The sequence below is a fragment of the Eucyclogobius newberryi genome, unplaced genomic scaffold (assembly GCF_026437365.1).
Source record: "Eucyclogobius newberryi isolate DKJ021-1_F unplaced genomic scaffold, fEucNew1.0.hap1 SCAF_6, whole genome shotgun sequence".
In the NCBI taxonomy this organism is placed as follows: domain Eukaryota; kingdom Metazoa; phylum Chordata; class Actinopteri; order Gobiiformes; family Gobiidae; genus Eucyclogobius; species Eucyclogobius newberryi.
In genome coordinates, this window is record NW_027316278.1 from 38299502 (window position 1) to 38312366 (window position 12865).

A 12865-nucleotide genomic window follows, 5' to 3' on the forward strand; every position below is an offset into this window, starting at 1 on the left:
GTGTGATCTGAAAAGACCTCAAAGGCTTGCCTCACACCACATGGAAACCTTGATGAGCCTGTAAGGTCTATCGCACAGACACAAGATAAGTCAAAAACTACTGACAAATCTGACAAATCTGACAAATCCTTTTTCTTTAGGAGAATACCCAGTAAACGCCCAACCTATAGCATTTGTATGATGCTAAACCTATTTATAAGCATTACTAGTGCCCCTTTTCCATTAGCACCTACTTTGCTCAACTCTATTCAGCCCTGCTTTAGCACATTTCCATTTGGTGCTACCGCCTCAGACCAGGTACACTTTTAGTACCCTCTTCTCCCTTGGGCCAAGTCGAGCAAAGCAGGGACTAAACGTGACGTCCACAGACTATCAGATGTTGATTGGGTAAAAGTGTAACGTTTCTGCAGCAGCAGAAGTTGTCGGAACACTGTTGTGGCATCTGTAAACAAGCTGCGCCTTACACAAGTTTCGTGGCTGAAGGATAATAAACAACTGTTGTGCAAAAGCTAGCGCAGCTGGCATCGGCTGTTTCCTCCGGTCCAGAATAAAGCCACTCATGTCAAGACGACAAATAAAACAAGCGGAACCGTTCTACTTTAGATGCGCGTTCAAACTGTGTATTTAGCCTTTTTTGAATGGGTTGCAATAGGGCAGATAAAAGTTTGGAATGCACAGAAAAACGGCATGAGGTCAAACTCAGTCAATACCAGAGGAGGGTAAACTACAATCAACCCTTAATAAAAAGGTAGATAAGTGTGCAAGCTTAAAGCTCAGCTAACACTGTGTGATTGTGTCATTGTGTCTTTGCCACCCTCATATTCGCAGACAGGTAGGGGGTATAGCTCAGTGGTAGAGCATTTGACTGCAGATCAAGAGGTCCCCGGTTCAAATCCGGATGCTCCCTTTACTTAAATAGAATTTGTATTTGTTAAAAGACCAACTGCAATGTTGGCATTCCGCAGACTGCCCTTTCAACTTCATACCAATGTCTCAAGAGGGTGTAAGATGGCATTTAAGATACAGTTCCGCCCCTTTCCTTGACTTGATTTTAGCTATAGCTTTTTTGCACTTGGTAACACTCTGTCATCGTCGTAGTGAGCGTGGTTGATTAAGACATCAAGACAACATCCTCTGCAAACAACAGTGGCGCAAAGGCCTGACCATCAGGCGCTCGCCTTCGAGCCTAATGCATGAGGTCAAATCTTATCCTTGCCTTGAGAAGTATTTAAAACAAATAGATAGGTGTGCAGAGACACAGCATAAAAAGTATGATGTAACAGTTCTGTTGAGCCAATGCATGTGCTCCACCAAATATTTCAGAATATACACAAGTGAGGTGGCTACAGGTACATCTTGTATATTTTGAACAAAAGGACAGTTGAAGAGTTCCTGATTACGTTTGCTTTTCACATAATAGTCAATCTACAGCAATTTACACGTCCTCATTCAGCGTTGTCGCTAAGCATCCAAAAGATATGCCTATGCCCATCCATCATCAATGAGAAGGAGCGGAAAAACGGGGCACAGAAAGTACAACACACAATGAAGTCCCCTGAAGGTTTCCATGCCCACATTCTCTCAACTCCGCAGCAGCATGTGCTGTGTGATCTGAAAAGACCTCAAAGGCTTGCCTCACACCACATGGAAACCTTGATGAGCCTGTAAGGTCTATCGCACAGACACAAGATAAGTCAAAAACTACTGACAAATCTGACAAGTCTGACAAATCTGACAAATCTGACAAATCCTTTTTCTTTAGGAGAATACCCAGTAAACGCCCAACCTATAGCATTTGTATGATGCTAAACCTATTTATAAGCATTACTAGTGCCCCTTTTCCATTAGCACCTACTTTGCTCAACTCTATTCAGCCCTGCTTTAGCACATTTCCATTTGGTGCTACCGCCTCAGACCAGGTACACTTTTAGTACCCTCTTCTCCCTTGGGCCAAGTCGAGCAAAGCAGGGACTAAACGTGACGTCCACAGACTATCAGATGTTGATTGGGTAAAAGTGTAACGTTTCTGCAGCAGCAGAAGTTGTCGGAACACTGTTGTGGCATCTGTAAACAAGCTGCGCCTTACACAAGTTTCGTGGCTGAAGGATAATAAACAACTGTTGTGCAAAAGCTAGCGCAGCTGGCATCGGCTGTTTCCTCCGGTCCAGAATAAAGCCACTCATGTCAAGACGACAAATAAAACAAGCGGAACCGTTCTACTTTAGATGCGCGTTCAAACTGTGTATTTAGCCTTTTTTGAATGGGTTGCAATAGGGCAGATAAAAGTTTGGAATGCACAGAAAAACGGCATGAGGTCAAACTCAGTCAATACCAGAGGAGGGTAAACTACAATCAACCCTTAATAAAAAGGTAGATAAGTGTGCAAGCTTAAAGCTCAGCTAACACTGTGTGATTGTGTCATTGTGTCTTTGCCACCCTCATATTCGCAGACAGGTAGGGGGTATAGCTCAGTGGTAGAGCATTTGACTGCAGATCAAGAGGTCCCCGGTTCAAATCCGGATGCTCCCTTTACTTAAATAGAATTTGTATTTGTTAAAAGACCAACTGCAATGTTGGCATTCCGCAGACTGCCCTTTCAACTTCATACCAATGTCTCAAGAGGGTGTAAGATGGCATTTAAGATACAGTTCCGCCCCTTTCCTTGACTTGATTTTAGCTATAGCTTTTTTGCACTTGGTAACACTCTGTCATCGTCGTAGTGAGCGTGGTTGATTAAGACATCAAGACAACATCCTCTGCAAACAACAGTGGCGCAAAGGCCTGACCATCAGGCGCTCGCCTTCGAGCCTAATGCATGAGGTCAAATCTTATCCTTGCCTTGAGAAGTATTTAAAACAAATAGATAGGTGTGCAGAGACACAGCATAAAAAGTATGATGTAACAGTTCTGTTGAGCCAATGCATGTGCTCCACCAAATATTTCAGAATATACACAAGTGAGGTGGCTACAGGTACATCTTGTATATTTTGAACAAAAGGACAGTTGAAGAGTTCCTGATTACGTTTGCTTTTCACATAATAGTCAATCTACAGCAATTTACACGTCCTCATTCAGCGTTGTCGCTAAGCATCCAAAAGATATGCCTATGCCCATCCATCATCAATGAGAAGGAGCGGAAAAACGGGGCACAGAAAGTACAACACACAATGAAGTCCCCTGAAGGTTTCCATGCCCACATTCTCTCAACTCCGCAGCAGCATGTGCTGTGTGATCTGAAAAGACCTCAAAGGCTTGCCTCACACCACATGGAAACCTTGATGAGCCTGTAAGGTCTATCGCACAGACACAAGATAAGTCAAAAACTACTGACAAATCTGACAAGTCTGACAAATCTGACAAATCTGACAAATCCTTTTTCTTTAGGAGAATACCCAGTAAACGCCCAACCTATAGCATTTGTATGATGCTAAACCTATTTATAAGCATTACTAGTGCCCCTTTTCCATTAGCACCTACTTTGCTCAACTCTATTCAGCCCTGCTTTAGCACATTTCCATTTGGTGCTACCGCCTCAGACCAGGTACACTTTTAGTACCCTCTTCTCCCTTGGGCCAAGTCGAGCAAAGCAGGGACTAAACGTGACGTCCACAGACTATCAGATGTTGATTGGGTAAAAGTGTAACGTTTCTGCAGCAGCAGAAGTTGTCGGAACACTGTTGTGGCATCTGTAAACAAGCTGCGCCTTACACAAGTTTCGTGGCTGAAGGATAATAAACAACTGTTGTGCAAAAGCTAGCGCAGCTGGCATCGGCTGTTTCCTCCGGTCCAGAATAAAGCCACTCATGTCAAGACGACAAATAAAACAAGCGAAACCGTTCTACTTTAGATGCGCGTTCAAACTGTGTATTTAGCCTTTTTTGAATGGGTTGCAATAGGGCAGATAAAAGTTTGGAATGCACAGAAAAACGGCATGAGGTCAAACTCAGTCAATACCAGAGGAGGGTAAACTACAATCAACCCTTAATAAAAAGGTAGATAAGTGTGCAAGCTTAAAGCTCAGCTAACACTGTGTGATTGTGTCATTGTGTCTTTGCCACCCTCATATTCGCAGACAGGTAGGGGATATAGCTCAGTGGTAGAGCATTTGACTGCAGATCAAGAGGTCCCCGGTTCAAATCCGGATGCTCCCTTTACTTAAATAGAATTTGTATTTGTTAAAAGACCAACTGCAATGTTGGCATTCCGCAGACTGCCCTTTCAACTTCATACCAATGTCTCAAGAGGGTGTAAGATGGCATTTAAGATACAGTTCCGCCCCTTTCCTTGACTTGATTTTAGCTATAGCTTTTTTGCACTTGGTAACACTCTGTCATCGTCGTAGTGAGCGTGGTTGATTAAGACATCAAGACAACATCCTCTGCAAACAACAGTGGCGCAAAGGCCTGACCATCAGGCGCTCGCCTACGAGCCTAATGCATGAGGTCAAATCTTATCCTTGCCTTGAGAAGTATTTAAAACAAATAGATAGGTGTGCAGAGACACAGCATAAAAAGTATGATGTAACAGTTCTGTTGAGCCAATGCATGTGCTCCACCAAATATTTCAGAATATACACCAGTGAGGTGGCTACAGGTACATCTTGTATATTTTGAACAAAAGGACAGTTGAAGAGTTCCTGATTACGTTTGCTTTTCACATAATAGTCAATCTACAGCAATTTACACGTCCTCATTCAGCGTTGTCGCTAAGCATCCAAAAGATATGCCTATGCCCATCCATCATCAATGAGAAGGAGCGGAAAAACGGGGCACAGAAAGTGCAACACACAATGAAGTCCCCTGAAGGTTTCCATGCCCACATTCTCTCAACTCCGCAGCAGCATGTGCTGTGTCATCTGAAAAGACCTCAAAGGCTTGCCTCACACCACATGGAAACCTTGATGAGCCTGTAAGGTCTATCGCACAGACACAAGATAAGTCAAAAACTACTGACAAATCTGACAAGTCTGACAAATCTGACAAATCTGACAAATCCTTTTTCTTTAGGAGAATACCCAGTAAACGCCCAACCTATAGCATTTGTATGATGCTAAACCTATTTATAAGCATTACTAGTGCCCCTTTTCCATTAGCACCTACTTTGCTCAACTCTATTCAGCCCTGCTTTAGCACATTTCCATTTGGTGCTACCGCCTCAGACCAGGTACACTTTTAGTACCCTCTTCTCCCTTGGGCCAAGTCGAGCAAAGCAGGGACTAAACGTGACGTCCACAGACTATCAGATGTTGATTGGGTAAAAGTGTAACGTTTCTGCAGCAGCAGAAGTTGTCGGAACACTGTTGTGGCATCTGTAAACAAGCTGCGCCTTACACAAGTTTCGTGGCTGAAGGATAATAAACAACTGTTGTGCAAAAGCTAGCGCAGCTGGCATCGGCTGTTTCCTCCGGTCCAGAATAAAGCCACTCATGTCAAGACGACAAATAAAACAAGCGGAACCGTTCTACTTTAGATGCGCGTTCAAACTGTGTATTTAGCCTTTTTTGAATGGGTTGCAATAGGGCAGATAAAAGTTTGGAATGCACAGAAAAACGGCATGAGGTCAAACTCAGTCAATACCAGAGGAGGGTAAACTACAATCAACCCTTAATAAAAAGGTAGATAAGTGTGCAAGCTTAAAGCTCAGCTAACACTGTGTGATTGTGTCATTGTGTCTTTGCCACCCTCATATTCGCAGACAGGTAGGGGGTATAGCTCAGTGGTAGAGCATTTGACTGCAGATCAAGAGGTCCCCGGTTCAAATCCGGATGCTCCCTTTACTTAAATAGAATTTGTATTTGTTAAAAGACCAACTGCAATGTTGGCATTCCGCAGACTGCCCTTTCAACTTCATACCAATGTCTCAAGAGGGTGTAAGATGGCATTTAAGATACAGTTCCGCCCCTTTCCTTGACTTGATTTTAGCTATAGCTTTTTTGCACTTGGTAACACTCTGTCATCGTCGTAGTGAGCGTGGTTGATTAAGACATCAAGACAACATCCTCTGCAAACAACAGTGGCGCAAAGGCCTGACCATCAGGCGCTCGCCTTCGAGCCTAATGCATGAGGTCAAATCTTATCCTTGCCTTGAGAAGTATTTAAAACAAATAGATAGGTGTGCAGAGACACAGCATAAAAAGTATGATGTAACAGTTCTGTTGAGCCAATGCATGTGCTCCACCAAATATTTCAGAATATACACAAGTGAGGTGGCTACAGGTACATCTTGTATATTTTGAACAAAAGGACAGTTGAAGAGTTCCTGATTACGTTTGCTTTTCACATAATAGTCAATCTACAGCAATTTACACGTCCTCATTCAGCGTTGTCGCTAAGCATCCAAAAGATATGCCTATGCCCATCCATCATCAATGAGAAGGAGCGGAAAAACGGGGCACAGAAAGTACAACACACAATGAAGTCCCCTGAAGGTTTCCATGCCCACATTCTCTCAACTCCGCAGCAGCATGTGCTGTGTGATCTGAAAAGACCTCAAAGGCTTGCCTCACACCACATGGAAACCTTGATGAGCCTGTAAGGTCTATCGCACAGACACAAGATAAGTCAAAAACTACTGACAAATCTGACAAGTCTGACAAATCTGACAAATCTGACAAATCCTTTTTCTTTAGGAGAATACCCAGTAAACGCCCAACCTATAGCATTTGTATGATGCTAAACCTATTTATAAGCATTACTAGTGCCCCTTTTCCATTAGCACCTACTTTGCTCAACTCTATTCAGCCCTGCTTTAGCACATTTCCATTTGGTGCTACCGCCTCAGACCAGGTACACTTTTAGTACCCTCTTCTCCCTTGGGCCAAGTCGAGCAAAGCAGGGACTAAACGTGACGTCCACAGACTATCAGATGTTGATTGGGTAAAAGTGTAACGTTTCTGCAGCAGCAGAAGTTGTCGGAACACTGTTGTGGCATCTGTAAACAAGCTGCGCCTTACACAAGTTTCGTGGCTGAAGGATAATAAACAACTGTTGTGCAAAAGCTAGCGCAGCTGGCATCGGCTGTTTCCTCCGGTCCAGAATAAAGCCACTCATGTCAAGACGACAAATAAAACAAGCGAAACCGTTCTACTTTAGATGCGCGTTCAAACTGTGTATTTAGCCTTTTTTGAATGGGTTGCAATAGGGCAGATAAAAGTTTGGAATGCACAGAAAAACGGCATGAGGTCAAACTCAGTCAATACCAGAGGAGGGTAAACTACAATCAACCCTTAATAAAAAGGTAGATAAGTGTGCAAGCTTAAAGCTCAGCTAACACTGTGTGATTGTGTCATTGTGTCTTTGCCACCCTCATATTCGCAGACAGGTAGGGGATATAGCTCAGTGGTAGAGCATTTGACTGCAGATCAAGAGGTCCCCGGTTCAAATCCGGATGCTCCCTTTACTTAAATAGAATTTGTATTTGTTAAAAGACCAACTGCAATGTTGGCATTCCGCAGACTGCCCTTTCAACTTCATACCAATGTCTCAAGAGGGTGTAAGATGGCATTTAAGATACAGTTCCGCCCCTTTCCTTGACTTGATTTTAGCTATAGCTTTTTTGCACTTGGTAACACTCTGTCATCGTCGTAGTGAGCGTGGTTGATTAAGACATCAAGACAACATCCTCTGCAAACAACAGTGGCGCAAAGGCCTGACCATCAGGCGCTCGCCTACGAGCCTAATGCATGAGGTCAAATCTTATCCTTGCCTTGAGAAGTATTTAAAACAAATAGATAGGTGTGCAGAGACACAGCATAAAAAGTATGATGTAACAGTTCTGTTGAGCCAATGCATGTGCTCCACCAAATATTTCAGAATATACACCAGTGAGGTGGCTACAGGTACATCTTGTATATTTTGAACAAAAGGACAGTTGAAGAGTTCCTGATTACGTTTGCTTTTCACATAATAGTCAATCTACAGCAATTTACACGTCCTCATTCAGCGTTGTCGCTAAGCATCCAAAAGATATGCCTATGCCCATCCATCATCAATGAGAAGGAGCGGAAAAACGGGGCACAGAAAGTGCAACACACAATGAAGTCCCCTGAAGGTTTCCATGCCCACATTCTCTCAACTCCGCAGCAGCATGTGCTGTGTCATCTGAAAAGACCTCAAAGGCTTGCCTCACACCACATGGAAACCTTGATGAGCCTGTAAGGTCTATCGCACAGACACAAGATAAGTCAAAAACTACTGACAAATCTGACAAGTCTGACAAATCTGACAAATCTGACAAATCCTTTTTCTTTAGGAGAATACCCAGTAAACGCCCAACCTATAGCATTTGTATGATGCTAAACCTATTTATAAGCATTACTAGTGCCCCTTTTCCATTAGCACCTACTTTGCTCAACTCTATTCAGCCCTGCTTTAGCACATTTCCATTTGGTGCTACCGCCTCAGACCAGGTACACTTTTAGTACCCTCTTCTCCCTTGGGCCAAGTCGAGCAAAGCAGGGACTAAACGTGACGTCCACAGACTATCAGATGTTGATTGGGTAAAAGTGTAACGTTTCTGCAGCAGCAGAAGTTGTCGGAACACTGTTGTGGCATCTGTAAACAAGCTGCGCCTTACACAAGTTTCGTGGCTGAAGGATAATAAACAACTGTTGTGCAAAAGCTAGCGCAGCTGGCATCGGCTGTTTCCTCCGGTCCAGAATAAAGCCACTCATGTCAAGACGACAAATAAAACAAGCGGAACCGTTCTACTTTAGATGCGCGTTCAAACTGTGTATTTAGCCTTTTTTGAATGGGTTGCAATAGGGCAGATAAAAGTTTGGAATGCACAGAAAAACGGCATGAGGTCAAACTCAGTCAATACCAGAGGAGGGTAAACTACAATCAACCCTTAATAAAAAGGTAGATAAGTGTGCAAGCTTAAAGCTCAGCTAACACTGTGTGATTGTGTCATTGTGTCTTTGCCACCCTCATATTTGCAGACAGGTAGGGGGTATAGCTCAGTGGTAGAGTATTTGACTGCAGATCAAGAGGTCCCCGGTTCAAATCCGGCTGCTCCCTTTACTTAAATAGAATTTGTATTTGTTAAAAGACCAACTGCAATGTTGGCATTCCGCAGACTGCCCTTTCAACTTCATACCAATGTCTCAAGAGGGTGTAAGATGGCATTTAAGATACAGTTCCGCCCCTTTCCTTGACTTGATTTTAGCTATAGCTTTTTTGCACTTGGTAACACTCTGTCATCGTCGTAGTGAGCGTGGTTGATTAAGACATCAAGACAACATCCTCTGCAAACAACAGTGGCGCAAAGGCCTGACCATCAGGCGCTCGCCTACGAGCCTAATGCATGAGGTCAAATCTTATCCTTGCCTTGAGAAGTATTTAAAACAAATAGATAGGTGTGCAGAGACACAGCATAAAAAGTATGATGTAACAGTTCTGTTGAGCCAATGCATGTGCTCCACCAAATATTTCAGAATATACACCAGTGAGGTGGCTACAGGTACATCTTGTATATTTTGAACAAAAGGACAGTTGAAGAGTTCCTGATTACGTTTGCTTTTCACATAATAGTCAATCTACAGCAATTTACACGTCCTCATTCAGCGTTGTCGCTAAGCATCCAAAAGATATGCCTATGCCCATCCATCATCAATGAGAAGGAGCGGAAAAACGGGGCACAGAAAGTACAACACACAATGAAGTCCCCTGAAGGTTTCCATGCCCACATTCTCTCAACTCCGCAGCAGCATGTGCTGTGTCATCTGAAAAGACCTCAAAGGCTTGCCTCACACCACATGGAAACCTTGATGAGCCTGTAAGGTCTATCGCACAGACACAAGATAAGTCAAAAACTACTGACAAATCTGACAAGTCTGACAAATCTGACAAATCTGACAAATCCTTTTTCTTTAGGAGAATACCCAGTAAACGCCCAACCTATAGCATTTGTATGATGCTAAACCTATTTATAAGCATTACTAGTGCCCCTTTTCCATTAGCACCTACTTTGCTCAACTCTATTCAGCCCTGCTTTAGCACATTTCCATTTGGTGCTACCGCCTCAGACCAGGTACACTTTTAGTACCCTCTTCTCCCTTGGGCCAAGTCGAGCAAAGCAGGGACTAAACGTGACGTCCACAGACTATCAGATGTTGATTGGGTAAAAGTGTAACGTTTCTGCAGCAGCAGAAGTTGTCGGAACACTGTTGTGGCATCTGTAAACAAGCTGCGCCTTACACAAGTTTCGTGGCTGAAGGATAATAAACAACTGTTGTGCAAAAGCTAGCGCAGCTGGCATCGGCTGTTTCCTCCGGTCCAGAATAAAGCCACTCATGTCAAGACGACAAATAAAACAAGCGGAACCGTTCTACTTTAGATGCGCGTTCAAACTGTGTATTTAGCCTTTTTTGAATGGGTTGCAATAGGGCAGATAAAAGTTTGGAATGCACAGAAAAACGGCATGAGGTCAAACTCAGTCAATACCAGAGGAGGGTAAACTACAATCAACCCTTAATAAAAAGGTAGATAAGTGTGCAAGCTTAAAGCTCAGCTAACACTGTGTGATTGTGTCATTGTGTCTTTGCCACCCTCATATTTGCAGACAGGTAGGGGGTATAGCTCAGTGGTAGAGTATTTGACTGCAGATCAAGAGGTCCCCGGTTCAAATCCGGCTGCTCCCTTTACTTAAATAGAATTTGTATTTGTTAAAAGACCAACTGCAATGTTGGCATTCCGCAGACTGCCCTTTCAACTTCATACCAATGTCTCAAGAGGGTGTAAGATGGCATTTAAGATACAGTTCCGCCCCTTTCCTTGACTTGATTTTAGCTATAGCTTTTTTGCACTTGGTAACACTCTGTCATCGTCGTAGTGAGCGTGGTTGATTAAGACAACATCCTCTGCAAACAACAGTGGCGCAAAGGCCTGACCATCAGGCGCTCGCCTTCGAGCCTAATGCATGAGGTCAAATCTTATCCTTGCCTTGAGAAGTATTTAAAACAAATAGATAGGTGTGCAGAGACACAGCATAAAAAGTATGATGTAACAGTTCTGTTGAGCCAATGCATGTGCTCCACCAAATATTTCAGAATATACACAAGTGAGGTGGCTACAGGTACATCTTGTATATTTTGAACAAAAGGACAGTTGAAGAGTTCCTGATTACGTTTGCTTTTCACATAATAGTCAATCTACAGCAATTTACACGTCCTCATTCAGCGTTGTCGCTAAGCATCCAAAAGATATGCCTATGCCCATCCATCATCAATGAGAAGGAGCGGAAAAACGGGGCACAGAAAGTACAACACACAATGAAGTCCCCTGAAGGTTTCCATGCCCACATTCTCTCAACTCCGCAGCAGCATGTGCTGTGTGATCTGAAAAGACCTCAAAGGCTTGCCTCACACCACATGGAAACCTTGATGAGCCTGTAAGGTCTATCGCACAGACACAAGATAAGTCAAAAACTACTGACAAATCTGACAAGTCTGACAAATCTGACAAATCTGACAAATCCTTTTTCTTTAGGAGAATACCCAGTAAACGCCCAACCTATAGCATTTGTATGATGCTAAACCTATTTATAAGCATTACTAGTGCCCCTTTTCCATTAGCACCTACTTTGCTCAACTCTATTCAGCCCTGCTTTAGCACATTTCCATTTGGTGCTACCGCCTCAGACCAGGTACACTTTTAGTACCCTCTTCTCCCTTGGGCCAAGTCGAGCAAAGCAGGGACTAAACGTGACGTCCACAGACTATCAGATGTTGATTGGGTAAAAGTGTAACGTTTCTGCAGCAGCAGAAGTTGTCGGAACACTGTTGTGGCATCTGTAAACAAGCTGCGCCTTACACAAGTTTCGTGGCTGAAGGATAATAAACAACTGTTGTGCAAAAGCTAGCGCAGCTGGCATCGGCTGTTTCCTCCGGTCCAGAATAAAGCCACTCATGTCAAGACGACAAATAAAACAAGCGAAACCGTTCTACTTTAGATGCGCGTTCAAACTGTGTATTTAGCCTTTTTTGAATGGGTTGCAATAGGGCAGATAAAAGTTTGGAATGCACAGAAAAACGGCATGAGGTCAAACTCAGTCAATACCAGAGGAGGGTAAACTACAATCAACCCTTAATAAAAAGGTAGATAAGTGTGCAAGCTTAAAGCTCAGCTAACACTGTGTGATTGTGTCATTGTGTCTTTGCCACCCTCATATTTGCAGACAGGTAGGGGGTATATCTCAGTGGTAGAGCATTTGACTGCAGATCAAGAGGTCCCCGGTTCAAATCCGGATGCTCCCTTTACTTAAATAGAATTTGTATTTGTTAAAAGACCAACTGCAATGTTGGTATTCCGCAGACTGCCCTTTCAACTTCATACCAATGTCTCAAGAGGGTGTAAGATGGCATTTAAGATACAGTTCCGCCCCTTTCCTTGACTTTATTTTAGCTATAGCTTTTTTGCACTTGGTAACACTCTGTCATCGTCGTAGTGAGCGTGGTTGATTAAGACATCAAGACAACATCCTCTGCAAACAACAGTGGCGCAAAGGCCTGACCATCAGGCGCTCGCCTTCGAGCCTAATGCATGAGGTCAAATCTTATCCTTGCCTTGAGAAGTATTTAAAACAAATAGATAGGTGTGCAGAGACACAGCATAAAAAGTATGATGTAACAGTTCTGTTGAGCCAATGCATGTGCTCCACCAAATATTTCAGAATATACACAAGTGAGGTGGCTACAGGTACATCTTGTATATTTTGAACAAAAGGACAGTTGAAGAGTTCCTGATTACGTTTGCTTTTCACATAATAGTCAATCTACAGCAATTTACACGTCCTCATTCAGCGTTGTCGCTAAGCATCCAAAAGATATGCCTATGCCCATCCATCATCAATGAGAAGGAGCGGAAAA

The 12865-nt window shown here is 43.2% G+C and overlaps 8 non-coding genes across 8 annotated transcripts; all 8 read left to right on the forward strand.

Annotated features, from left to right (window-relative positions):
* Nucleotides 1–835: 835 nt before the first annotated feature.
* Nucleotides 836–907, forward strand: trnac-gca (transfer RNA cysteine (anticodon GCA)). Its single transcript has one exon. It is a non-coding gene; the product is annotated as a tRNA-Cys (tRNA).
* Nucleotides 908–2457: 1550 nt separating this feature from the next.
* On the forward strand, nucleotides 2458–2529 carry trnac-gca (transfer RNA cysteine (anticodon GCA)). Its single transcript has one exon. It is a non-coding gene; the product is annotated as a tRNA-Cys (tRNA).
* A 1550-nt stretch (nucleotides 2530–4079) lies between these two features.
* trnac-gca (transfer RNA cysteine (anticodon GCA)) lies at nucleotides 4080–4151 on the forward strand. Its single transcript has one exon. It is a non-coding gene; the product is annotated as a tRNA-Cys (tRNA).
* A 1550-nt stretch (nucleotides 4152–5701) lies between these two features.
* On the forward strand, nucleotides 5702–5773 carry trnac-gca (transfer RNA cysteine (anticodon GCA)). Its single transcript has one exon. It is a non-coding gene; the product is annotated as a tRNA-Cys (tRNA).
* A 1550-nt stretch (nucleotides 5774–7323) lies between these two features.
* trnac-gca (transfer RNA cysteine (anticodon GCA)) lies at nucleotides 7324–7395 on the forward strand. The gene has a single exon. It is a non-coding gene; the product is annotated as a tRNA-Cys (tRNA).
* Nucleotides 7396–8945: 1550 nt separating this feature from the next.
* On the forward strand, nucleotides 8946–9017 carry trnac-gca (transfer RNA cysteine (anticodon GCA)). Its single transcript has one exon. It is a non-coding gene; the product is annotated as a tRNA-Cys (tRNA).
* A 1550-nt stretch (nucleotides 9018–10567) lies between these two features.
* Nucleotides 10568–10639, forward strand: trnac-gca (transfer RNA cysteine (anticodon GCA)). The gene has a single exon. It is a non-coding gene; the product is annotated as a tRNA-Cys (tRNA).
* Nucleotides 10640–12181: 1542 nt separating this feature from the next.
* Nucleotides 12182–12253, forward strand: trnac-gca (transfer RNA cysteine (anticodon GCA)). The gene has a single exon. It is a non-coding gene; the product is annotated as a tRNA-Cys (tRNA).
* Nucleotides 12254–12865: the final 612 nt, after the last annotated feature.